At 37.8% G+C, this 27,990-nt stretch overlaps 1 protein-coding gene across 7 annotated transcripts in view; it reads left to right on the forward strand.

The window, feature by feature from the left end:
- Positions 1 to 280: 280 nt before the first annotated feature.
- Positions 281 to 27,990, forward strand: part of FER (FER tyrosine kinase) — a 462,877-nt gene continuing 435,167 nt past the window's right edge. For 4 of the 7 annotated variants that reach the window (XM_059916866.1, XM_059916867.1, XM_059916862.1 and 1 more), the window contains exons 1-2: positions 289 to 342; positions 15,180 to 15,325. The gene's annotated coding sequence lies outside the window, so the exon portion shown is untranslated. Of the gene's footprint in view, positions 343 to 636; positions 1,120 to 15,179; positions 15,326 to 27,990 lie in introns of those variants that run through there. The other 3 variants (XM_059916863.1, XM_059916864.1, XM_059916865.1) reach the window with 3 other exon arrangements.

Here is a 27,990-nt window from a genome sequence, read left to right on the forward strand (position 1 = left end):
GGCCGACGCTCCACGCCTCCCCTCGCCACGCCCGCAGACCCCAGTCCGCGCGCGCCCACCGGGCCTGGTGCCCGAGCCCCACCCCTCCGGGGTCCAGGCCAATCGGCCGCGCCCCGCCTCCTGGGAGGTGGTGGAAGAGGGGGTTGGGGGTCGGGAGGCAGTGCCCGCCTTCGGCGGGTGCCCATTGGCTGAGGCCTCGAGGGTGCCCGGAGACCGGAGTGCAGCTGGATTGGCCGCGGAGGCTCGTGACAGCAGCGCTCATTGGCTGTGGCGGCCCCCGTGACGCGGGGTGGCGACTGGCTCCCGAGTCTGAGGGGCTCCTGCTTGTCAGGTTCTAGATAGGTGAGTTTCGCGCCGCCCGCGGCAGGCGCTGTTACCCGGGGCAACGCCGGGGGAGGGGGGAAGAGTAGGGAAGGCCAGCCGAGAACTGGGGCAACACTCCCTGCCCGCAGTGGGGCGCCTGGGGCTCTGCCCTGGCTGCGGCGGCTGCGCCGGCTGCGCCGAGGGCTCTTTCTCCGCCCTCAGCCAACCCCCCCTCCTGCCCCCGGCTGCGGGGTCTCCCGTCCATCCTGCGCCCGCGGCGGCGCATTCCTGCTTGCGGCTTGGGCCGGGCTGCCCACCCGGCCGGGCGAGGCCCGCCCTTCCCACCCACCCGGGACTGGAGGCTGAGGGGGCGGGTGCCGGCGCGAGAGGGCTGAGGCGGGCGCGACGGCTCCGCCCAGTCGCCGGGTCCGGGGTTTGCGGGGTGTGGGGGCGGTGCTGGGAGTACTGTGGGCACCGCCCATCACGCCCGCACCCCCTTTTCTCGGCGCGATCCCCTCGGCGCGGGCCTCGGGCTGGGCGGCCACCCCCAATCCCTAGGTGTTCCCTCAGCCCCTTCCTACCGCTGGGGCCTTGCGGTCTCCCTGGACCGGCACAGTCCGCCCCCAGCTCTTCTCTCTTGTCAGCTTCCCCACCCCCTGCTTTTATCCCCCACCTTCCGTCCCTACTCCTGTCTTGGCCAGGAGTGACCCTCAAGAGATAGTGTGAAGCTAGCGCAGGCGGGGCAATTTCTGTTCTGTTCTCTTTGCCATTTACGGTTGAGGAGGTGTTTGGAGTCACCTTCGGGTCAGCTTTCTGGTTAGTCTCCTTTAGGATCAACTTTCTGAAACACGCTAATTGAGTTGGTTTTGGTAGGGTGGTACGTCTTGCACAAATTAACTGTGAAGTTGTCGCTTTTGTGTGTGTGTGTGTACATTTGTGATTTTGATATATAGTGCAATGTCTAATAATTTATTAAGGCTGGCACTTTCATTTTCGATTGCTTTATGGTTAAAAAACCTTAATCTTTTTAATTCATAAGAAGCTGCATATATTCGTAGTAGTCTCACTGTAAATTTGACATAAATTACTCTGGGTGTAGTGCCATTTTTTTCTCTTTCTCCAGATGTTTTAAAATACTAAAAAAATTTCTTAAATGGAATAACAACGATATAAAAGTGTAACAGAAAAATCAATAAGAATAGACCAAATCTATTTTAGTGATTAAAGACTGGAAAGTACTTTTCCACCTATGGAATGGGGACAGGATTTTAAAAAACTATTGCAAAGTATAATTATTTCACTGTGCAGTGTTGTTCTGGTGTATCTACCTATATGGGCTTTAGGAAGACATACTTGTGAAGAGCCACACATTTGTCAGTGAATGCAAAGGAGGGCTCAGTGTATGTTTTGTGATCTGGGGAATCTTTTCTGCTAGTTCTCTTAAGCCAAGTGAACTGTTTTCAGAGGTACTGGAAATATATTAAGGGAGTACATAGGCATACTTGGAAACCTTTCTCCAGTTTCTTTCATGAAAGACCTTTGGCGAAGATCTGTTTCTCTTCCATACTGATGGTTGGCAGCATTAAATATATACCATGTAAAATTATTTAGGGTCCGGTTAATGCAGCTTCTGCACTATTTCAGCGTTTGATGTCAGTAGTTGAAGAAATAATTCAGGCTTTTGGTAGACCCTTCCTTTTCATTTCATCTTCAACTGTTATGTAGCTATAACTCTGGTCTATGAACATTTCACATTTGCCTTTTTTTTCTCCAGTATTTCACTATGAAAAATTTCAAACAATGTAGGCAAGTTCAGATGTGCTGTGAATACTCACCATCTACACAGCAATAACATTTTCAGGACAGCTGTTACATGGTATATACTAAGGAACAGAGGAACTGAAATTATCAAGTTTGAAAACCAGCATAATATATGTATCAAACCAAAATATTGTGAAGTGCTTATTTCCGTTTGTAGATGGTAATAGTGTTATAAAAACTGTAGTAATTGAATTCCATGAGACTATTATAAAGCAGTCCTGTGAGTAGGAAGTCATCATCTTTATAAATCAAGGCCTTGGTGAGTTAACTGTGTTTTGGTAATCAGAAAAAAAAAAGGAAATCTAATGAACTTGTTATACAAATAAAAGTCTTGTTTTAAAATTGGACTCTTGTGTTAATAGATTATAGTTTTCTACTTGATTTTTAAATAAGCGTCTTCTATTGAAGACAGGTCGAAGGCACTGTCAATTATGCACTGTTTTGGTAACATACTTAATAAATTGGGTCATCTTATGTATGTTGTTTTGGAATAAGAATGTGTTTTTGTAATGGAAAAAGAAAGCTTACAAATGTGAACTTTTTTTAATATAACTTTTCCATGGAAAGTGAAGTAATTTAGAGAGATTTAAGTTAATTTTGATAGGACTCAAAACTATCTTGCATGTTGTTTCATGGTGTTGCTAAAGGAATATTTTAATACAGAACTTCAATTTGTGATAAAAAGAATAAGAAATTGGTATAAATTCACATATGTGTATATTATAATTTTCCCATACTAAGGAAATTCCTGCACTCTTCTTTAAGTATGTGAATCCTGCTTTTCAGTTTTAGTATGCTCTAAATCTGTTTTTCATACTTTGCTCAGTTAATAACTAATTTCTGAAATAGTGAAATTGAGCTATGTCTCAGAATTTATAGATCTTTGGATTGCCTCATTATTATTTTTCCATATCTCATTTGACTTTGGCATGCTTATGTGTGGTTTATTTTTCATGCCATGCCATTGAGAGATAGAAGGGAACAAGCAGGTCATAGTTTTGGAACTTTGGAAAGAATAAGATGTTCAGATATTTTTTAATCAAAGCTCCAACTTCCCCACCCCCCCTGCCCCGCCTTCCTCCCTCTTTCCTTTTTTCTTGCTCTCCTGTTTTTATTATAAAAGTTAAATGCTTTAAAATCAATTCAGAAAACTATACAGAAAAAAAAGTCATCAGTAATTCCATGATAGTTAATGTTTTGAAATAACTGAAACTTTTGTTTCTTCTGTAACACTCTACCAATCATTGCAATTTTATGGTCTTCATTGCAGTGTGTCAGCACTTATATGTAAACTTGGAGGAGTTCCTGAACTTGAGACTCAGTTAGCCTAAATTAGAAGAAGACTCCAAAATCTGGAGGAAAAATGGAAAAGAATCAATAGAGGACAGATTAGAGTCAGAACAAAAGAATCAGACCCAAGCAATTACCCACTTTTCTTTTTTCTTAAGTATAAATATAGTCCTAGTTAACCATATGAAACTGTTGTATGACTGACAAAATATGGAGCCTCTCAGGTTTTTTCTTTGGAATTCAAAGTCTCCAGGTAAGATGAAGTTTACTTAGTGCCTATCTACAGAAGTTTTCGGAGTTTTCTATTTGGGGGCAATATTTCATATTCAGCTTTTTAAAAATTTAATGTCATGCATGATTTGGAATTATTTCCTAAATATTCATTTATACTTATCAAACTATGACTAATTTTTAGCCTATACATTATCATCGCTCACTATAAGCTTAATACTGTTTCCTCCTTTAGAAGGTTTTAATTAAAAGACTGAAAAGTTCAATGTATGTGTTTCTTGTGATATAGCAGGGTATAGTGAAAAGAAGAGTCATTTATTTTGGAGCCAGATAATCTGGGTTTCAGTCAGAAATTAGGATTTTCTTTTGTGGGATCTTGGGCAAGTTTCTTAATCTCTTTAAACCATAGTTTCCTCATCTGTAAAATGGGGATGATATAATTGCCTCACAAGGTCGTTATGAAGGAGAAATGAGACAATTGAGGTAAAATGACTGAATTTAGGGAGTGTTCAGCATTCACGTTCAGTTCCTTTCATGGTAATTTTCATTTCATCTCTTCTAGTATTACTGTGTTTATTCTATGATACTAAAAGTCCCTAAGTTTTAGACTTTGGAAATTAAAATAATGTACATTAAGCTTACTTAAATTGAATGATATTTACATTTGTACAAACCAAATAATTAGAAATATCTCAGATTAGCGGGGTTTTTTTTTTTTTTTTTTAGCTCTTGGGTTACTGTATCTCAGTAGCAATAGTCAGAAATTTACCTTAACTGATTTTTACCTCAAAATATGTCCAGTTTGTCTGAATTCCTGAATTATTTTTCTTTCACATTAGATTATCATCTGTTGTTGGATGGTTTCCCTGAATTCCTTTCCTTTGAACCACAAATATTTGCTTAAAAGTGGTACAGAAAAGCTAAATGTTACCTTCTTAAATCTCTAACTAATGCTCCCTGCCGCCTTAAATTACATTTACTTAATCTTTTTAAAAGTTAAACTTTATTTTCAAATGTAATAATACACAAAACTCTTAATTGAAAGTTTTCTGTCTCCTACAGAAATCTCCTATATGATTATTTTTTAGGGAGCAACATTTTACAGATACCCCTATTTCAAAATGTGTGTTCAGTAAGTATGGGGTTCTGATTCTTAAAGAACACACACTTATAGTTTAAATGCACAGACCAGCCTATAGTTATTGGGTGTTGTGAAGCAAGCACTGAACTGGTAAAAAGTTAGGATTGGAACTAAATAGTCCTTATTGTCTCATCCAGCAGTAAAAGAAAGATTTTGTGATCTAAGTCAATGATTCTCAATATTTTTTCCCACCCAAGTACAAGATATGTACATGTGTGACATATTCTAATACGTAGTTTTCTAGTATGCCCTCTATAATTCCATCTTATCCTCTCCCACTCTAGGAAGCATATCAGAATGCAGGTGATTGAGAATGACACTATTATAGGGATAAACTTGAATCTACTCTGATTTATTGAGAAAAGTGAGTCATTAAAAAAAAGGTAAATAACTATTATTAGTAACAAATACTTGAGACACACCTTATAGTACTATCTTTGAGACCCAAGTTATTTCTGCATTTTCCTGAAATGAATGCTTCTTCACTTTTTCTTATCAGTGTTGTAATGCTTATATAAGAAGAGATTACTAATTTTATGTAATTGATAGTGAAGAGCCTTACATTTTAAAGTCAGAGTAAATAAAATAACATTATCATAGAAAAATTGAAGTTAGTTTTCCAGTGTAAGTTATTTTACTTGCAGAAAAGGTATTTCCATAGTGGGACAAATGGTTTTAGGAAAAGGGGAAACTCTTAATAGTAGAATATTTATATTCTAGGTGTTTAGTATATAAAAATGCTCTTTAGAGCGGCTCAGTCAGAAAAATTTCTTTAAAATTACATTTCTGTGAATGAAATTGCTCTTGAATAGTTCATCCTACATAGAAGTAGAATGTATAATATACAGTTTGAGGTGAAGACTTAGAAAAACTATGTTCGTTAGACCCTTAACATTAGCAAGTGGTATTTCTTGAAATCTTTGTGGACCTAGGATATAACTACCTTCATAAAATACAGATTTAATTGAAAAATTTAGTTGATCTCTCCAGACCCTTAATGATTCTATAAACAGGACTCTGTCGTCAAAGTTGTTAAACAATTTTTTGCTTCTAAAATGAAGGCTGGATGATTTTCATTACATCATTAGTATACATGCAGAGTTTCTTATTCTTGGTTTTTTTGCCCTGGGGTTTGTAGAACAAAAGAGTGTTTTTGGCTTAATCGCAAAGCCTGCTGCACTGTCACAAAGTTGAAGAGTTAGTCGTTGGTCACTGTAATGCTTGATGCTTGCTGCTGTTTCTTGGTCATGGTTTGACAGGAGTTGGACACTTCAGGAGTTTGTGTCCCTTCTACTCTCTGTATGTCTTCAGCTTGGGAAGATTTCCCAAGCTTCTCCTGTCAGTTGTTGGAACTTTTTGTTATTATACCAAGAATAATGCATTTGACTCTTCTGCCAATATTCAGTTTTGGTAACAAATGGTTCAATAGCCACCCTAGCAGCCACGTGACTTCTTACTTCGTGAGAATGTTTATACAGTGCTCTGACTTTCTCTTGAATTATATTTCCTTCAGAATCACATGCTTTCTATATACATTCGTATACAAGTTAGCCATCATTTCAACTTTTCAGTAAGGTTTTAAAATTTTGCTTTGGTAGGAGCAAAGGAAACATTTTAAGCATAAACTTTTTGTTTGTTTTAGTATAGAGTCTGTGGTGTATGGTGGTCTTTCAATTGACGCTGATCCAGTCACTGTCACATTTCTTATCCATTCTGAATTTACTGCAAATTTATATATTTTGGTTAAGTACCATCACTTTGTCAGGCCTCTTTACTTTCTATGTATTGAATAAATTGGCAATAGTAGATTAATTAAAACAAACTGAACAGTGCAGTTGTATCAGATAATTTTTAATGACAAATAACTTGATCATTATCCTGATTATTTATAAACAATTATGTTGGACAAGGGATAAGAATTTTCATCTAGATTTATATATAATAGAACTTTTTGCAAAGCAGGAGACTGATTTCTTTCTCTTACCAATAGTTATGTGTGTGTATGTATGTATATATATAATATATTGTATTATGATTATTTATGCATAGCCCTTTTTTATCCCCTCCTCAACATTTCTAAGGAAGAAACAGTTTCTGTCAGGAAAAGTTTTTGAGTAAATTACATGAATTCAGATATTGTTATGGGGGAGGGGCATTGACATTTCTTTAGTGCCTGCTAAAAATGTTAGGCATTTTTGTACATTTGTTTTTATTTTCATCACAGCCCTATAGATTGGGTAGCTTGTATTTTCTTTTTGTGATCTGGAACCAATCTTAGGTCATATCCAAGGAGATTTAGCTATAAAGTGATACCCGGGATTTAAATTTAGGTCTTTCATATGCTAAATCTCAAATAAATGAAATGATAAAAGTCTAAACATAGTGAACCATTAGCAGTCTGGACTTAACAGCAGTTTCAATTACTTGGGAGTGACTTTAAGAGTCCATTTTGAAGTATTTGAAGTTTTGCTGAAATAATTTCCCCTTATTGGAAGTGAGACCCTAAGATATGCGTGACCTCACCTAACTGCTCAGTGTCTACATCTCACCCTGACTTTGTTCTCAGTTTGAAGTTATCCTGTATAATAACTTTTGTCAAGTGATAAAATGTTGCTTCTTTGTAAAAATTTTCCTGAAAAAGAAAGCCAGCTGCTAGAAGTGAAGAAAAAGTAGAGGCCTAAGAAAGTGGTAGATCTTAGTCAGAAAATAGGCATTTTTCAATATGTTTAAAGATGGAATGTTGAATCCAGTGAGACTGGATGTGAATCAATCTACCACACCTTCTAGGGAAACAAAACTTGCCTTGTGGAACATTGTTATTTAATGTTTCAGCTCTGTCAGAAATTCTCATGGTTTTTAAATTTCTTGAAAATGTCAGGGGTCTTATATTCATAAATTCTATCCCATTTCCCTTCTCTCTTACACTCAACAATAATATTGAAAGAGATTTGACTGTTTATAAATAGCTGCTACTTTCTAGAAGTTAATGTCATTCTGACAGATATCTTAAAATACTAACATAAACAATAGTATTCTCACTTACAAGATAATATGGGTGTCCTTTTCTGAGTTTCACAATTCATTATAACAGAATAGTAGCTAGTCAGTGGTGATGGCCTCTTTCTAAGGTTCTGATGTTCTATTAATATTTTGGAGCCAATTTACCCCGTCACTGAAACTGGCAGTCTAAGCTTGAAGTGACTTAGCTTAGAGACACTTGCTATTACATGTCCTTAAGGTAGCTTACATTGTAAAAATAACGCAGAAATATTCTATGCTATACAAGAGGCAAGTTGTTGCAGGAATGGGACAGAGTGGAGGAAGGTGTGAGATTCTTCTTTTTTTGGTTATTCAACAAATGTTAGTAGAATACTCACTTCATGTAAGGTCTTACTTTATGGCTACAGATAATTTTAAAGCGTAGAGAAGTTTCAGACTGTTTCCTTGAGAGAGAGAGTAGATGTAGTGGAAAGAGCATGACTGTTAGAGCTAGACCCATTTAGGGTTGCATCTGTGCTACCAGTAATTAGTTGTATGAATTTAGGCAAATAATTTAATGTTTATATCTTCAGTTTTTTGTTTTTTGTTTTTGGTCTGAAAACTAACCTCAGTTTTGTCTAACTGGTAATGATACTAGATTTTTAAATACCTTTCAGTTGCATGAGACTAAACCCCTACTCACAGTATCTTAGGGCACTGGGACAAACAGGAGTGTATTCTCTTCAGGTACGGTTGGATTCAAGGGCTCAATGGCCTCAGCAAACTCAGTGGCTTTCTCTTGCGTTAGATATGCTCTCAGGTAGGATTTCTCCGTGTGGAGCTCCCTCATGGTTTACATTCTTTCAGTTTAGCAAGCCCAACGTAAAAAACACTTTTCCTACTCATAGTTTTAGCAAAAGCCCTGGGATTACATCTCATTGAATGAGTTAGCTCATTTTTCCATCCTTGATCCTGTGGTCAGGGGAATAGTATATGATGATAGGCCAGATCTGGATCAGGTGTTAACTCTTGGAACTGGGAATAGGAAGTGTGGTCAGCCACGTGGTCTGAACCATGTGGACTGAGAGTCCGGGTTGGTGGTTCACTGAAAGAGAAAGAAGGTACTGTGATCATGGGAAGTGGGAGTGGATGCTGGGCAAGCAGAACCAAAAGACATTCACTGTAATCCTCCTAGTGTGCATCCGTGTCCTCCCTCAGATATAAACCCTTGACAAAATGCCCTTATCTAATACAATGCAGTGTTTCACTTACAACTTCCAGTGCGTTTACCACTTGACCCCCAACAGAGGAAGACAACTCAAAGACTTGTTTAATTACTGCATCAAACTTTAAGTCTAGAATCGCTGGGTAATTTCTCTCAGTTCTGTTTGAAAAGACAGCCTCAGGGTCAAGAAACTTATGGTTAAATCATAAATATAACTAATCGTAATAAAGCCAGTATTCAGTGATAGAAGGAAAATAACATAAGGACAATAAAAACTCTTAAGTAGAAAAGAGAAAAAGGGGAAGTAACCCACAGAGATTTTCCAATCCATGATCTGTACATATTTCATTGGTCAGGGGTGGCAAGGACTCTGCCTTGGCAGTGGAATAAGATTTTTGATTAGCCAACATGGTTGTCTCTTCTTCCACCCAGCAAGATCTTTGTTATTTCTCCTCCTGGTCACAGCCGACATGGGTATTGAGAAGAATTCCCTTACTGGGGACTGTACAGTATTAGCAGCCCTTTTGCTATTGATGAGAGCTTGGAGTCCAGGGAAACATCTTGAGGGCCGAGCAGTAACAAACCTTTGCTGGGGGTTTCTTAGTCAATACAACTTTCTTATAAACTTAGTAGGTTTTTGATTTATTTGTATTTGACCAACTTCTCCCCAGTACCCAAAGCCCAAAGCCTAGTCCTTGAATCAAACTATTGCCCTGGTATGTCTCTAAACAACTTTGCCACCCTAACCCAGTGAGTTGTTCTCCAACAGGGGGCATTATTTTATTTTATTTTATTTTTTACTTCGGGATATTTGGCAATGTCTGGAGACATTATTATTATCACAGTAGGGGGTGGTGAGGTGAGTAGGCAGGTGTCACTGGCATGTAGAGGTAGTGCCCAGGGATACTGTTAAACATCCTACAATGCACAGGACAGCCTCCCACAACAAAGAATTTTCCAGTTCAATATGTCAATAGTACTGAGGTTTGGAATCAAGCAGATTCTAGGCTTCTCAGTCTTCATCTTGGCCTCTGTCTCTAGGCCATTCAGAGCAACTTCTTGAAGTAATGGTGTACAACTAGTTTGTCCCTGCTCCCAAGCTGTAAATATGTTTTTTTGCTAGGATGGTTGGGGAGGAGCCCAGAGCACCAGGCTTTCCCCACCTTTTATTTTGTGTGGTTAAAGACCCGAATTTTAGTTTAGGGATATTTGATTTTCAACAATGTAAATTGCAAGATAATCAGCCATCTTGAATTTGTAATGAAAGACTGAAAAGATTTTCCTTTTATTAAGACTTCACTCAAAGTTTGCTTCTTTTTTGAGGGGCCTTACTGAAGACTGCTGCATAGTAGGCAATATACCAACATCCTGACATTTTTACTAAGTGCCCTTCAGTTCCATCCTTACTAGTAGGCAAGTAGTCTGATTTTTAAGAGGTGGGAATTTACCAGATGTTTTGCTTATTATGGATTGGTCACTTCTCACCCTATAATACAGGGATACCAGATTCCCTTCATTTTCTTTTATTGACTCAATCAGGTCTACATTTTAGGGCTGTCATTTGTAATTATTGATTTCCAGCATAAATTTTTATATTTGTCAGTCTTCTTTTGTATGCCAGTGATAGAAATCCAGTTAAAAAATCAATCCTTCCCATCTCTGTAAGTGGCAACTCCATTTTTGTTTATGCTCAGACCCCAAACCTCGAAGTTATCCTTAACTCTTTTTCTTTCACCTCCCCAATACAATCTTTCAGTATATTCTGTTGGCTTCAAAATATATCTGACATCTGACCAGTTCTTATCACCTCTACTTGGGTCACTCTGGTTCAACACCATCTTCTCTCTCCTTCTACATAACTCCTAGCAAGTCTCCCCACTACTACTGGTACTCTCAGAATATTTGCCTCAGAATACTAATAACATTCTTTTGAAAAGTAAGAGATTACATCACTTTTTCTCAGAATCTTTCACTAGCTTCCCATGTAACTCAGAGTACAAGCTCTATTCCTTAAAATTAGCTAGTTTTGTGGTCCTGCTCTCCCTCCCTCCTGAGGCTCTTTCTCTGAACTCAGATTTTACTGTTGTCTCCACCGCTCACCCCATGTAGGCCTCCTTGGTCTTCCTTAAGTAGGTATTTTGACTTACTGCTCCCCCAGCCTGGAATGCTCTTCTCCAGATATCCATATAACTCACTTCCCTATCTCCTCTAGGTCCGTGCTCAAATAGCACTTCCTCTGTAAGTTCTTTGATTACCGAACAGAAATCTGAAATCTCCTACCTCCCTGATACTTGTTACCTTTTCCCGCCTTTTCCTTCATTATAGCCCTTATCCTTTTCCTGCTTTTTCTTTCTTTATAGCCCTTATCACCACTTGGCACTTTGTATTTTACTTATTTATTTTGTTTTTTTTTTCCTCTCTCTAGAATATAATCTCCATGAGGGCAGGAATTTTTGTCTCTGTTGTGTGTGTGTGTGTAGGAAAATGCAGGACACATATTTTAGTAGCCTTCCAGCAAATATTTGTTGAATGAATTAATAAATAAGCAAAAATAGTTTATTGCATCATGTAATTGATAATTCTAAAACACTGATGAGAACACCCTGCAGAGGGAGAGAGATTACTCATTGAGCAAATCTTCTGTAGGAGAGAGGGGGAAAGTGTCATCAGATTTATTAACCTAGACTGTAAGTCAGTATAAGTATAAAAAAGATGAAGCAACGGGACCCCTTGGTGGCACAGTGGTTAAGAATCCCCCTGCCAATGCAGGGGACACAGGTTCAAACCCTGGTCCGGGAAGATCCCACATGCTGTGGAGCAACTAAGCCCGTGAGCCACAACTACTGAGCCTGCACTCTAGAGCCCGTGCTCCGCAACAAGAGAAGCCACCACAATGAGAAGCCCGTGCACCACAATGAAGAGTAGCCCCCTGCTCGCCACAACTAGAGAAAGCCCGCGCGCAGCAACGAAGACCCAATGCAGCCAAAAATAAATAAATAAATTTATATATATATCAAAAAAAGGCCAAATCTATTCTAAGATAAATAAGGCTTTAAAAAAATATGAAGTAACATAAAAAATATAAGTTAAAAAATATAAGTAAATGTCTTACAGGGAAGGGAACCAAAGGGCTTTATTTCTCATTGGAGGTCTCTATCTTTACGGAGATATTGTTTCTAGTCTCTAAGTTTGTCTGTTATGCAAATACCCTTGTAGTACCTTTTGCTTAGAAGGCTCTGACTGTACAGGAACTTGAGAAGTCCAGAGAGAATTGTTTCCCAACAATAATTCTGCATTCCAGTAGCTACATCTGAACTCAGATGTGATTAAATCTAGAGATAAAATGTTTTCAAAGTTTTCTTCATTTCTCTTGTCATCCCTTGGCACTTCTTTGGGTTGGCTCACTGTCAAATAGGTACTTACTGTGTTCTTTCAGTTTAGCAACCTCAGCTGAAAGTTTTCTTTCTGATTAGGTCCTGCAAAATTTTGGGATTGAGTCTTATTGGTCCAATTGGGTCACATGCTCATTCCTGAACCACTGCTTGGGGCAGGGAATATGCTGATTGTCCAGACCTGGGCGCCTATTCCACCTGCACCTATTCCAGGAACTTTCTGCTTATTCCAGGAACTTGAGAGTGGAAAGGATCAGTGCCACGCAAGCTACAGTGATTGACAATAGAGAAGGGTGGTTCAACAGAAGAAAATTTAAATGCTGCTACCAAAAGGAAGGGAGTTGAAAACAACACAGGTCCATCACTTACATTCACATGCAACGCACACTCATTTTTTTTTGAAAGCTCAGACTCTTATTGTATGTAGGCATTCCTGCCTGATCTATTTTTCACCTAACATCACATCATGAATGAGAAATTTTCTTTGAAAACAATTTTAAATGGATATAAAATTAAATTTAAATTCATTGCTTGATCTTAGATATTTGGATTATCAGAATTAGATTTTGGTTTATCAGAATTGGGATGTTACTTATTGGAGAAGTAGGAGAAGTAGAGATCAGAAGGAGAAGTAGGGCCAGGACTGGGGTGAGGCAAAAGAGATGCCTGGGACACAAAGTGTACGTCGATACACACTTTTAGGGTCATGCAACTGCAGGTGGCACTTGCATGACCCTGAGAGTGAGTGTCTCTAAATTTTGCACCCTGGGCACCTCTCTTGTCTCACCCTAGTCCTAGTCATAATGAGAAGCACATTCAGGGAATAGGAACTATGTTTGGCTGTGAGTGTGAGTTAGAGATGGTAGCCTGTATAATTGAGCAAGTTGGTGGGAATGATTAAGGTGCACTAGATAGTAGTTATTATACATTTTCACTTGTCTATAGAAACCTTTGCTGAGCTCTGATAAGGATGATAATACCTTTGAAGTAATACAAGGAATATAAGTTTTATTCATAGGTTTATAGTAATTTGAATAAGGAAATGTTCCATTTAGAGATACTACCGAGAAAGCTGTTATTTATTTTTAACTCAAACTATTTCAAGTGGAATATTATTTTTTTTCATTGAAAAATAAAAATTGTAGAAAAGACTTGAGTTAGAGAGTGTTACATAAGTAATACCTGTGTACTTTGACTAGCTTCCTTAAGCAAGACATTTGCCACTGCTCAATGTTGGATATGAAATCCCAGTAGAATAGTTGTCTTTCTTGTTCTTAAGTCTTTGAAAATAACTGTTTCTGTATCATAGTGAGAGGCTAGAATATGGAATTCTAGACAACTCTCAAGTTCCTTTGCTGATAGAGAAGAGAAGCTGGAAAAATTTTAAATTAAACAGATTGTCCAGTAATTTTGAGGTCTGTGTTTGAAGTGGAATTAGATAACATATGTAATGTCTGTATACTTAGGTACACATTCACTACATTTTGTTTCTTGGAAATCTGTAAGTATTACTGTTTAATATTGGAGGTTTGATTTAAGATACTCTATTGAAAGCAGTATAGAGTCATGATTAAAACTTCCATATTTAAGTATCATTTTAAGGCTTTGACAACTTTTGTTAAAGCCTTACTTTACACCAAAGTGTACAAATCAGAGAAAGCCGTAATTCCCCTTGGAATTTCATCCATTCAGTAGCCACTTGTTTGGTGGCTATAACGTTGAGGTATTGTGTAGGATGCTGGCTATATTAAGATAATCCCTGTCCTTAATCACGTCACAGTTTAGTGGAACAAGAGGAATGTAATAACACTTTCATTGTATGTTGATTAGATTTCCAACCCGTTCTAGCATTGAGAACCTTGTCAAATCTAGAAGAGAGTAAAATGCTTGTTAGGGGGCAAAGAAGGAATGCTTTTGGAAATGCGTAAAAACCTTAGAAGAGTAGGAGACGTGGAAGATGTTCCTGATATACTGTGTTTGGTTAGTTTCCTGACCAGAAAGAAAGGAATAATCTTATTTATTGGTAGCATCTATGAAATGTCCTCTGATTCATGTGAAAGTCAAGGAAGCAAGGGAAATGACAGGAAACAGAATAGGCAAACAGAAAAGAGGAGCTTGAAAGAAGAGAGTTGATTACAAACCAAGAAGTCAGGGTTAGAAATACGAGGGCATGAGGCAAAAAATGAGAAACTGTGACAGGGCTGTAAACTGCACATTCAACATCAGTGATAAAGATGAGAGCCAGTGACCAAGGAACATCTTAGAAATTCTCCTAGTTTCAAGGATTGAATGAGAGCAGCCAACATCAGAGCCATGCTTTGGCATATCGAATCATGTTAGACAAAGAAAGTGGGCGTTTGCCAGGAGAATCCTTCCCAAACCTACCCAGCCTTTGACAAAGTTTTTCTTACATAGTTAATTATTTCTTTAGGCTGTAATATCTTAACATATTATATATAAAATATTTAAAATTTTGCTTCTTCTAATGTGTTTCAAAGTTGAAATTAGTTTTATGCTGTGAAAATGGAGAAAAACATGAATTACCTCTTCAAAACTGAGGAAATAGGTTAGGGAGAAGATAAAATGCATTACTTATTGGGAAAGTTGTGGAAAGAAAGGGGAGAGAGTAAGCAGGGGATGGACAAGCTAGGTAAGCATAGCATCCTGATTTTTAATGTTGTGAGCGTGATGAACTGCCAGAGTTGATTTCCAGTAGGAGCCTACCATACTCCATGTGTCCATTTTTACCATTTTCTCTGTAGTGAACAGTTCTGACTCCTTGAATTTCTTCTTGCAGCTCATGTTTTCTGCCTAGACATATGATCATTCCCGTGAGACTTCACTGCACGTTTTCTCAAGTGTCTTCCTCATCCCTAATGTGTAATCCTTCAACATGGACCTGCTACTTTAGCTAAGATATGACCAGCAACGAATAGTAGTAAGGTAGGATTACTTTACTCTTCTTAGTAAATTCCTAAATAAATTTATATATATATACACACACACACATATATTAATACATATATATACATATATATATATATATATTTTTTTTTTTTTCCTCTGAAACTGTGAAAACAGTTTTGACTTGTCTTAATTTTATAGTGTTCTTTATGTTATTCTCCTACCTAGGCAGGCTACAATCATTTTATATTTGTGTTATTTGTTTTTTTGCTTGGCATTTATCCTACTGCATTCTATTCCATTTGTGATTTAGTTATTATTTTTTTCAGCTAACACTTAGAGTCAGCAGAAGCCAAATCTGTATCTCTTTCCCGACCTGTGTGCCCACCAGTCCCATATTTTCAACTGCCTTGTACCAAACTCAGTGTATTTTATTTTTCTTCTTAAACACTTACTTCTCCTTCTGGTTTTTGTATTTCCATTAATAGCATTATTAGTCCATTATCTAATATAGTCCTGTATTCACTTACTATTTTATTCATTTATTTGATGCACATTAATAGACTTGTATTAAGGATCAGAGAATTTCCTGGGGATTCTGGTGATATAATGATGGATAAGTTGGATATCCTATCTTCATAGCTTATATTCTAGAGGATGGGAGAGGTTAAAAACTACACTGACAAAATAATTATGAATTGCAGTAAATTTTCTGAAGGAAAGCAAATGACTTGGAGATAAGGTGGCCGGAGCTACTTCAGATAGGGTGGTCACAAAAAGCTCCTCTAAGGAGTTGGTATTTAAGGTGAAACCTATATATGAGAAGGAGCTATTTCAAGGAGGGTGTGTGTGTGGGGGGTGGCATGGTGGCGGTGGTATTTTTGGTGGGGAAAGCATTCTCATTTGAAGGAATGGAAGAGTGAAATAAGTCAAACAGAGAAAGGCAAATACTGTGTGTTCTCACTTTTATGTGGAATCTTAAAAGCCAAACTCATAGAAATAGAGAGTGGAATTGTGGTTGCCAGAGGCTGGGAAGTGGGAGAAATGGGGAGATGCTGGTCAAAGAGTGCAAACTCCTAGCTATAAGATGAATAAGTTCTGGGGATCTAATGTAGAACATGGTGAATCTAATTAAAAATACTGTATTATATACTTGAAAGTTTTTAAGAGAGTAGATCTTAAATGCTATCACCACTCACACACACACACACACACACACACACACACGCACACACACACACACACACACACACGGACTCAGTTGTGATTATGTGAATTATGTGATTATGTAATTATGTGAAGGTATGGAGATGTTAACCAACTTTATTGTGATAATCATTTTACAATGTATACATGCATCTAATTATCACATTGTACACCTTAAACTTACATATCTTATATGTCAATAATGTCTCAATAAAGCTGGGTGGAAAAAAAGAAAAAAAAAGGAATAGTGGGTACAAAGACTTTGAAGGAGGAAAGAGCTTGGTGAATTTGAGGAATTTAAAAAACCGCATTGTGGCTGACAGTAGGAGAGACCGAGATGGGTAGGAAGAAGTTATAGAAATATTCAGGGCTTTGAAGGGTTTGGCATGTAGTTTGTTTTGTTCTTAAACGATACCATCATTTTAGCTACTATGTGAGGAATGGACTAAGTGGGCTGGAACTGAAAGCTGGCAATTTTAGGAGCTAAGGTGAGAGATAGTGGTGCCCTGATTAAGATGCTAGCAACAAGAGCGAGATGGATGGATTTGAGATGACTTTTTTTTTTTTAGTCAAAATCTATGGATATTTTTGGTGTGGAAAGAGTGTTACTCAAGGATGACTCCATGATTTTTGGGTTTTGAACAACTGGGTGGGTGCTAGCATCAGGTACAGAATCTTTTTAGATAATTATCTTTCCCATTATCTCAAGGATTAGTTGTTTTACCAAAAGGGAAATTAATTATAATGCTACAAATAACATTAGTGCTGGAAATAAAAGCATCTGACAAATTTGTAATATGTACTAGTTAATACTTTGTTTCGCTTTACTTTAGGTGCAAACACATAGTTTTTAATTCAATAGAAATTGAATAGATATTAAAGTAGATCTTTCCACTCTATGTTACTTATTTTTTCTAAGTTAATTAGTAGTCATATCTTTCTTTTGTTTTTTTTTTTGCTGAAAAATTTTTACAGTGTTTTCAAAAGAGAGGAGTTAATATTTATTGTTTGTGACAAGCATTTGGCTAGCTGTTTTAAATACTTTATTTTTCTTTACAGTCCTGTGAGTTTTCCCTCTTCGCATATGGTTATCTTTTGAGTTTTAGAGCTGAGAAGTAGTTGAATAATGGGATTTTGTAGCTGGAAGTTTACCTCAGAGATCATTCACTTCCTCTTCTTTCAGCTGAGACCTAGAGAGCTTCCATGACCTGCCCAAGATCACACAGTTGATTTTCAAGTTTGCTGAGACTAGTGGTGCTTTTACCCCTTAGGCTTCCGTCAAGCTGGCATCTTCTCAAGCCATCATCCCACCCCTTCAGTATTTCATTTTGAAAATGTTCAGTGCTACAGAAAAAATGGAAAATGCGGGACAATGAACACCCATATTACCTTTCATCTGTATTCACTCACTGTTAATTTTTGCTACATTTTCTCTCTCGTTATATATTTATTTATTTTAAAAACCGCTGGAAACTATATTAAAAATATATATTATATTTATATTATAATATATAAATATATAATATAAATTTTTAAGCGTGCATTTCCTAAGAATATGGATAATTTTCTGCATGATTATAATATCAATATTTATATAAGAAAATTAACATTAATTTAAGAATATGTTTAATATAATGGTCCATATTCAGATATCCCCAGTTGTCCCTAAAAATATTTTTTTTGAGTTTTTTGGATTTAGGATTCAATCAGGTTTCATGCACTGTGTTTGATTCTTAGCTCTTTATTCTCTTTTAATCTTGAACAGTCCCCACCTCTTTTTGTTTTTCATTATCTATCTGTATTTTCTCTTAAAATATATAGTTTGTGTATACTTAATGTCTTTCTTGAGAATTGCCTGGTTTCTGAGAACATTATTCATCCAAAACGTATTTGCAGTTTGCTTTTTCCTTCCAATTCTCTGAGGTTGCTGGAGATAAAATTGTTTATTCCAAGCTTTTTTTAAAAAACATCAATCCAACTTTAAATATGCATTGGCTGAGGTTTCTACATTTGGTTGCATTAAGTTAAAGATAAAAAAAAAACTGGGAAATTTATGTTGTATTCAACCCACTGGCGCCAGTTGGCAATTGAAATTCATTTAAAACAACTGAAGTCTGCAGGAGTTATTCCCCCACCTACTGTGGCCCACTCCCACCTCCCAACCAGTTGATTATACCTAGGAATATATATGTAGTCACTGTGGACGTTACAAAGCTGTAGCAGTCTAAGTCTTCATCTTTGAAAAATGCACAATTTCAAGTGGGAAGTAGATAGAAATGCAAATGATATATGAGCAAGTTAGTAGAGACAACCAGAGCTAGGCACAATAAGAAAAGATCTAAGTACCTGCTCTCTCTGGTACGTACATGTGTAGGGCTGGCCTTCAGTGAGTGTTCTCTTTCTTCCTTCCTTGCTGGCTTTTGAGTTTCACAGATTTGTTTGGTTTTCTTTAAGAACTACATGGCATTTAGGAAAAAGTGGAGCTTTGTGGGGAGGAAGTAAGAGGTAAGTTTTAAGCAGTATTTTCAAAGTGGGGAGAGTCATATTTTGGTTGAGGGGAAAGGAAGAAAGTACCAGTGAGGAAGGAACTACTCTGGATGTTTTAGGGATGTCTGTGAAGACTTTTCCTTCTTTTTCCTTCAGCCAAGATTAGATTATACTTCTGTGTTTTTACTATACTTGGTACAGGGATTCCTTAGAGCAGTTATTGTTAGGTATTAGAACTCTTCCTTTCCTCTAATAAGCTTCCTGAGGCTGTGACCAGTACTTTTTTATCTCTGTACTCAGGACTTCACTTAGTGTCTGGCATATTGTAGACATTTTAAAAGTACTTATTGGATGAATAAATAAATGAATGAAAGGCGTTTACTAAGACATAGAGCAAAAAGACAAAGATTCCTTTCCTGGGCAACTACAGTAATGGTTCAACCTGTGGTTAGATCAATTTATTGTTGAGGTGCTGAATTAGAGCTAGAATTGGTTCAGGTAAAACCTGAAAAAAATGAGGGAATAGAGAAGGATGAGACTTTTGATTCAGGAGCCTGGGATATGGAACAGGGATAAAATTGTTCAGTGGAAACCAGAAGCATTCTGTGAGAGGGGTCAAGATTCTGTTATGTGAATACAATTGGGAGATTTTTCTGTCTCATGATATAAATACCTTTGCCATTTTCTGAGTAAAAATAAATTAACTATATTTGAGGGAGAAATAATTTTTTTTTTTTTTTTTGGCCACGCCGTGTGGCATGAGAGATCTCAGTTCCCCGACCAGGGATCGAACCTTTGCGCCCTGCACTGCGAGCATGGGGTCTTAACCACTGGGCTGCCAGGGTAGTCCCATGAAGGAGAAATAATTTTTAATGTTAAGCATTCATCTCTGAAATTAGATTTTTATCTTCTCAGTCCTCAGTCTTAAAAAAAACTTGTTGGGGACTTTTTTCTTTAAATTTTGTTAACATTATAAAATGAATATATCCTCTTAGAAAAATACAAACTAGAGATACATAAAATAAAGTGACATTCTTCCCAGTATTCTAACTCTCATTCTTCAGAGGTAGCTAATGTTAAAGGTTTGATGTGTATCAGTTTGAACTTTTAAAACGTATATAGTCATCCCTTGGTGTCTGCAAGGGATATCAATGATGCAGGACCCCCTGCTGATACCAGAATCTGAGGATGCTCAAGTCTCTTATATAGGTGGCATGGTATTTGCATGTCGCCTACACACATCCTCCCATGTACAGGCTACCTCAGAGATATTGTGGGTTTGGTTCCAGGCTACTGCAATAAAGCGAATATTGCAGTAAAGCAAGTCACACTAATTTTTTGGTTTCCCAGTGCATGTAAAAGTTATGTTTACACTGTACTGTGGTTTACTAAGTGTGCAATAAATAGCATTATGTTTTAAAAAACAATGTACATACCTTGATTAAAAAATGCTTTATTGCTGAAAAATGCTAACCATCCTCTGAGCCTTCAGTGAATCATAGTAGTAACATCAAAGATCACTGATCACAGATCACCATAACAGATATAATAGTAATGAAAAGTTTGAATTACTGAGAGAATTACCAAAATGTAACACAGAGACATGAAGTGAGCAGCTGCTGTTGGAAAAATGGCGCCGATAGACTTGATTGATGTGGGGTTGCTACAGACCATCAATCTGTAAAAAATGCATTATCTGCGAAGTGAAAGAAAGTGGAGTGCAATAAAACGAGGTATGCCTGTACTTTAAATCATCTCTAGATTACTTATAATACCTAAAACAATATGAATGTTATAGAAATAGTTGCTGGCCTGTGGCAAGTTCAAGTTTTGCTTTTTGGAACTTTGAGGAATTTTTTTTTCTTGAATATTTTGATCCACAGTTGGTTGAATTCATGGATGTGGAACCTGTGTATATGAAGGGCCAACTGTATTAAAAAACATGTGTGTTTATATTTGTATAATTTAAAAAAGAGGATCATTTGATATACATATTCTGAAATTTGCTTTTCTTACTTGTCCTTTCATTTCTACTTATACTTCATGTACTTCCAAAATTTGTTTGATGTGACTTTTTTTTTTTTTTTATAAATTTATTTATTTATTTTTGGCTGCGTTGGGTCTTCGTTGCCGCACGCGGGCTTTCTCTAGTTGCAGCGAGCGGGGGCTACTCTTTGTTGCGGGGCTTCTCATTGCGGTGGCTTCTCTTGTGGAGCACAGGCTCTAGGTGCACAGGCTTCAGTATTTGTGGCACGCGGGCTCAGTAGTTGTGGCTCACAGGCTCTAGAGTGTAGGCTCAGTTGCTCCGTGGCATGTGGGATCTTCCCGGACCAGGACATGAACCTGTTTCCCCGGCATTAGCAGGTGGATTCTTAACCACTACGCCACCAGGGAAGCCCTGATGTGACTTTATATTTGAAACGTAAGAGGACAGAATCACGAGCAGAGAGTAACAGACAAAACCCAGAGTTAATCGAATGTCTGAGGAAGATAAATTTAAAAAGCTCATGCTAAGGAAAATACCTGCTAGTTTTTATTTGTGTAATTGCTATCTTTGACTTGTTTAATCTCTATGAAATTGTAAAACTTCATAGTAATCATTTTTCATATGATACACTTCAGAATAAACACATAAAAGATAATTAGAGTCAAACTTTGAGGCTCATGGAGTACATCTATGGGAATACACATATATGCCTGACATCGTATGAGTAACATGAGGATACAGTCATGAATAGGATACTGTCATTCCTGAATGTTATGATAACAAAGGGCAGAGGCAAGAGAAGGCTGCCTAGTGGAGGTGATCTGAACACAGTCTTGAAATACTAGTAAGAGGTAGTGAAGCTTTAAAAAAAAGTGGCTAGGGGGAAGAAAGAAGGATTGATTAAGAGTTGCAGGTTTTTAGGACAAGTACAATAGAAAGAAAGTTAAGGGAGGTCAGTTGATTCACAGTGTGTAGGGAAAGAAGTAGGGGGGCTCTATGTCCTAGTTTGTCTAGGGCAGACCAGGTTTACACCTGTAGTCCTGGCATAATGAAGAATAGCTCCTCATTTTACTCTGAAAAGTACCCTAGTTCTGGATGATAAGTGACATCCTTACCCTAGAAGGGAGAGAATATAGGGGGAGCTGATAAAGTTTAGAGGAAATAGTGGGTGACTGGAGATCATTTTGAGGTCAAAGAGTAGGTATAGTAGCAGTTTAGACTCCAGAGAGGAGTAGGAAGGTAGTAGGTTATGGTCTAAAACTAGAATAGTAAAATTTACCATTGAAGAGATAAAACAGTTTTGGATTCAGGTTATGGCCAATAACAATGGGTAGTTGAAATGGACTTGATTGAATGGATCTTTGGAGAAGAGAAAGACTACAGAGGTTAAAATCTCTGTGGATGAAGATAAGACTTGGGTTGGAGAATAAGATTGGGAGCAAGTGGAGATTGAGAACCAGATTTGGAAATAATAACAGCAAGGTGGAATAGAATTTGGTAGAGCTGAATGGTGTAAATTTCAAAGGAGAAGATGTTTTTGAATAAGATTGGAAGAGCAGTGATTTGGAAATGGCACTAGGGAATCAGGATACTGTTACCCACCTCTCATCCCCCCCTGCCGCCCGCCCACCCCACAGCCCCATGGATGTGGGTGGTGGAATGTAGGGAAGGTGTAGTCTCCACGTGAGAGCCTGTGTTTTGGGGGAACCAGGTTTCTGATGGGAATGAAAGGGTAGAGATTTAGGGAAGTTCATTTACAAACTGAATGGAATTCTAGAAGAACAATTTAGGAAGAAAACAGATTTGTTGGAACATGACTGTAGAGAAGGATGGGACAGGAATGGGAGTTAGGCCTTGCCTTTTGGGAAAAGATGGAATTACACAAAAAAGCCAGGAATGAAATTGACTTTCCTCCATGTTTTAAAGAGTGGCACAAAGTTTGCCTGATATGGGCTCTCTGACAGGCTTTCTCACTGCAGAGTAGGGACTGGCTTTGGCCTAGTTCATATAACTTATAACTGATGAAACCTTGTTGGTTGCCATTCTGTTAGTATATGTGTGCCTTTAATGAGCCTATTTGAAAGTACACATGGATTTTGAAATTATTTTTACTTCTCCCTACATTGTTACTCTCCTTGAAGGAAAAAAATTTGGCCTTAATTTGAAAACTGAACTCTTTTATAATAATTGATCATATAGGAAGAGTTAAAAGGTCAAGAGGTATCTAGATAACAGTTATAGTTTGAGAATTTAAGGCATACAAGTTAGTATGCATTGTGCACTTAACCCTTTTAACTTTGTTCCCCTGTTTTCCTTCAAATTAGCCATGGTTCGCAAACATGTTCCCCATTTTCCCACCTGTGTATCCTTGCTTATGTTCAAACTTGTATTTAGAAAGGAGCCCTCCTCCATCACTTGCTCTTCTATGTTCTCTCTTGTGTGGGTGCTCTCTCTCTCTCATGCTTTATTAGCAATGACTGCTTTTTAATGTCTCTCCAAAGCCGGACACACTAAATACTTTTATCTCATCTAATCTTCACAATAACCCTGCAAACTAGGTATTACTATCCCCATTTTAAAGATAAGAAAACCGATCTTTTAGGAGGTTAATTAAAATGTGCAGTTACACAGTTATGAAATGGTAGAGTTAGGATTTCAACCCAGGACTGTTTCCAAAGCCGCCTCTACACACACCTTTGCAGAGAGACATGCATGTACATGAGCTCCTTTCACGACTATCCCTCAAGGCTTGCCAGAGATGTTTTTTTTTTTTTTTGATTAAAAATAGTTTTTCTAGCTTTAATGAGATATAGTTGACATGTAACATTGTATAAGTTTAAGGTGTAGAGCATGATACACATATAATTGTGAAATGATCTTCTCTTCTTAATAAAGGTTTTTTGAGAACTCTGCTCAGCTGTACTCTTTCCTTTCTCTGTGTCTTTGTAGCACTTTGTACCTCAGGCTTTTATATTCTGTGAAGGCTTCCCTGATTGTCTCTAGAAATGTGGTACATACTTCTCCTGTGTCCCCACTGAGCTCATAACCAATTTGTATTTGTGAACCTGTTTAATTATATGGCATTTGTTTGTTTCCACATTTGTTACCCCTAGTAGGTGGTGAGCTTCTTGAGACTAGGGGCTGTAATTTTATGCATCTTGGTATTCCCAGCACTGAGAAATATGCCTGGCAAATAGGTGCTCACTACTGTCGCTGAATGAATTTTGAATGAATTGTGTCATTGTTACCTGTGAACTTGTCTATTTATTCTTAATACACAGTAAATAGTTTGAAGGCAGTAATCCAGGATTTTATTTATCTTTGTATCCCTAACAGTATCTCTCCCATGGTTACTCAATAAATACCTGTTGATTTATATAATAGCTTAAAACAAATAAACAAAAATTCTGTTAATAATCCTGCTCTGCCCAAATAATTTTAAATATCAGTACTTCAAATACATTTTTAAAATAAAAAAAAAAACAGTTAATTTAAAAGCAAACATGTTGTTCATTTGTTTATAACCTCACACAGCTTTTATTCAGTGTTCTCTCGCAATGAAATATCATTATCTGTTAATGCTGTTCCCATAGGCTGTCTGGCCAATCTAGTGCTGTTTCAGTTGAATTTAACTTTTATTTTAAATTAAGCTAAAGCAACACTTTGAAATAAGGAAAGTGTAGGAGGAGTTTTAGATACCATATCTGTAAGGTGGTCAAGGTCACCATATATTAACTGATAATGAATGATGTTGTCTTTGTGGTTAAACTTTGGTGACTGTTCATTCCAGCCTGTTTAACTGCTTCTGAAAAAAGCACCTCATTTTGTATTCATGTGAGGTCTGTTTTTTGTTTTGTAACTGTGGTTATTACTTGTGCACTTGGTGGCTTTTTGTGACTTTGTTTCTGTCTTGCTGCAAACAGCTTAAGACATTGTTCACATAGTCACTGTTTCTGACTTCTGTCACTATTGAAACATATAAAAGGTAAGAAATACTGTTAAGTAATTATTTTTGTACTTTGGCGAATGATTTTATAGTCTTTATCAATGAACAAACATATTCTGATAAAGTAACTTGAACCATAAACTGATTTTGATGGGTTTTATTAGTCAAGGATTATAAATTCAAATTCTATTAAATTTCTTTTTTTAATTTTTTAATTTAATTAATTTTTTTATACAGCAGGTTCTTATTAGTCATCAATTTTATACACATCAGTGTATACATGTCAATCCCAATCGCCCAATTCATCACACCAACATCTTCACCCCCCCCACGGCTTCCCCACCTTGGTGTCCATACGTTTGTTCTCTACATCTGTGTCTCAACTTCTGCCCTGCAAACCAGTTCATCTGTACCATTTTTCTAGGTTCTGCATACATGTGTTAATATATGATATTTGTTTTTCTCTTTTTGACTTCACTCTGTATGACAGTCTCTAGATCCATCCACGTCTCAACAAATGACCCAATTTCGTTCCTTTTTGTGGCTGAGTAATATTCCATTGTATATATGTACCACAACTTCTTTATCCATTCGTCTGTTGATGGGCACTTAGGTTGCTTCCATGACCTGGCTATTGTAAATAATGCTGCAATGAACATTGGGGTGCATGTGTCTTTTTGAATTATGGTTTCTCTGGGTATACGCCCAGTAGTGGGATTGCTGGATCATATGGTAATTCTATTTTTAGTTTTTTAAGGAACCTCCATACTGTTCTCCATAGTGGCTGTATCAATTTACATTCCCACCAACAGTGCAAGAGGGTTCCCTTTTCTCCACACCCCCTCCAGCATTTGTTGTTTGTAGATTTTCTGATGATGCCCATTCTAACTGGTGTGAGGTGATACCTCATTGTAGTTTTGATTTGCATTTCTCTAATAATTAGTGATGTTGAGCAGCTTTTCATGTGCTTCTTGGCCATCTGTATGTCTTCTTTGGAGAAATGTCTATTTAGGTCTTCTGCCCATTTTTGGATTGGGTTGTTTGTTTCTTTAATATTGAGCTGCATGAGCTGTTTATATATTTTGGAGAGTAACCCTTTGTCCGTTGATTCGTTTGCAAATATTTTCTCCCATTCTGAGGGTTGTCTTTCTGTCTTGTTTATGGTTTCCTTTGCTGTGCAAAAGCTTTTAAGTTTCATTAGGTCCCATTTGTTTAGTTTTGTTTTTATTTCCATTTCTCTAGGAGGTGGATCAAAAAAGATCTTGCTGTGATTTATGTCAAAGAGTGTTCTTCCTATGTTTTCCTCTAAGAGGTTTATAGTGTCCGGTCTTACATATAGGTCTCTAATCCATTTTGAGTTTATTTTTGTGTATGGTGTTAGGGAGTGTTCTAATTTCATTCTTTTACATGTAGCTGTCCAGTTTTCCCAGCACCACTTATTGAAGAGGCTGTCTTTCTCCATTGTATATCCTTGCCTCCTTTGTCATAGTTTTGTTGAACATAGATGCGTGGGTTTGGTGTGTGGGTTTATCTCTGGGCTTTCTATCTTGTTCCATTGATGTATGTTTCTGTTTTTTTTTTTTTTTTTTAAAGATTTTTATTTATTTAATTGATTGATTGGTTGCTATGTTGGGTCTTCGTTTCTGTGCTAGGGCCCTCCCCAGTTGCGGCAAGCGGGGGCCACTCTTCATCATGGTGCGCAGGCCTCTCAGTATCGCAGCCTCTCCTGTTGCGGAGCACAGGCTCCAGACGTGCAGGCTCAGTAGTTGTGGCTCACGGGCCCGGCCGCTCCGCGGCATGTGGGATCCTCCCAGACCAGGGCTCGAACCCGTGCCCCCTGCATTGGCAGGCAGATTCCCAACCACTGCGCCACCAGGGAAGCCCTATGTTTCTGTTTTTGTGCCAGTACCATATTGTCTTGATTACTGTAGCTTTGTAGTATAGTCTGAAGTCAGAGAGTCTGATTCCTCCAGTTCCTTTTTTTTTTTTTTTTTAATTAATTTATTTATTTATTTATGGCTGTGTTAGGTCTTCATTTCTGTGCGAGGGCTTTCTCTAGTTGTGGCAAGCGGGGGCCACTCTTCATCGCGGTGCGCGGGCCTCTCACTATCGCGGCCTCTCTTGTTGCGGAGCACAGGCTCCAGACGCTCAGGCTCAGCAATTGCGGCTCAGGGGCCCAGCTGCTCCGTGGCATGTGGGATCTTCCCAGACCAGGGCTCGAACCCGTGTCCCCTGCATTGGCAGGCAGACTCTCAACCACTGCGCCACCAGGAAAGCCCTCCAGTTCCTTTTTTTTCCCTCAAGACTGCTTTGGCTATGTGGGGTCTTTTGTGTCTCCATACAAATTTTAAGATTTTTTGTTCTAGTTACGTAAAAAATGCCATTGGTAATTTGATAGAGATTGCATTGAATCTGTAGATTGCCTTGGGTAGTATAGTCATTTTCACAATATTGATTCTTCCAATCCAAGAACATGGTATATCTCTCCATCTGTTTGTATCATCTTTAATTTCTTTCATCAGTGTCTTATAGTTTTCTGCATACAGGCCTTTTGTCTCCCTAGGTAGGTTTATTCTTTTTGTTGCAATGGTAAATGGGAGTGTTTCTTAATTTCTCTTTCAGATTTTTCATCATTAGTGTTTAGGAATGCAAGAGATTTCTGTGCATTAATTTTGTATCCTGCAACTTTACCAAATTCATTGATTAGCTCTAGTAGTTTTCTGGTGGCATCTTTAGGATTCTCTGTGTATAGTATCATGTCATCTGCCAACAGTGACAGTTTTACTTCTTCTTTTCCGATTTGGATTCCTTTTATTTCTTTTTCTTCTCTGATTGCCATGGCTAGGACTTCCAAAACTATGTTGAATAATAGTGGTGAGCGTGGACATCCTTGTCTTGTTCCTGATCTTAGAGGAAATGCTTTCAGTTTTTCACCATTGAGAATGATGTTTGCTGTGGGTTTGTCATATATGGCCTTTATTATGTTGAGGTAGGTTCCCTCTATGCCCACTTTGTGGAGAGTTTTTATCATAAATGGGTGTTGAATTTTGTCAAAAGCTTCTTCTGCATCTATTGAGA

The sequence above is a fragment of the Balaenoptera ricei genome, chromosome 3 (genome assembly GCF_028023285.1).
Source record: "Balaenoptera ricei isolate mBalRic1 chromosome 3, mBalRic1.hap2, whole genome shotgun sequence".
Classification (NCBI taxonomy): Eukaryota; Metazoa; Chordata; class Mammalia; order Artiodactyla; family Balaenopteridae; genus Balaenoptera; species Balaenoptera ricei.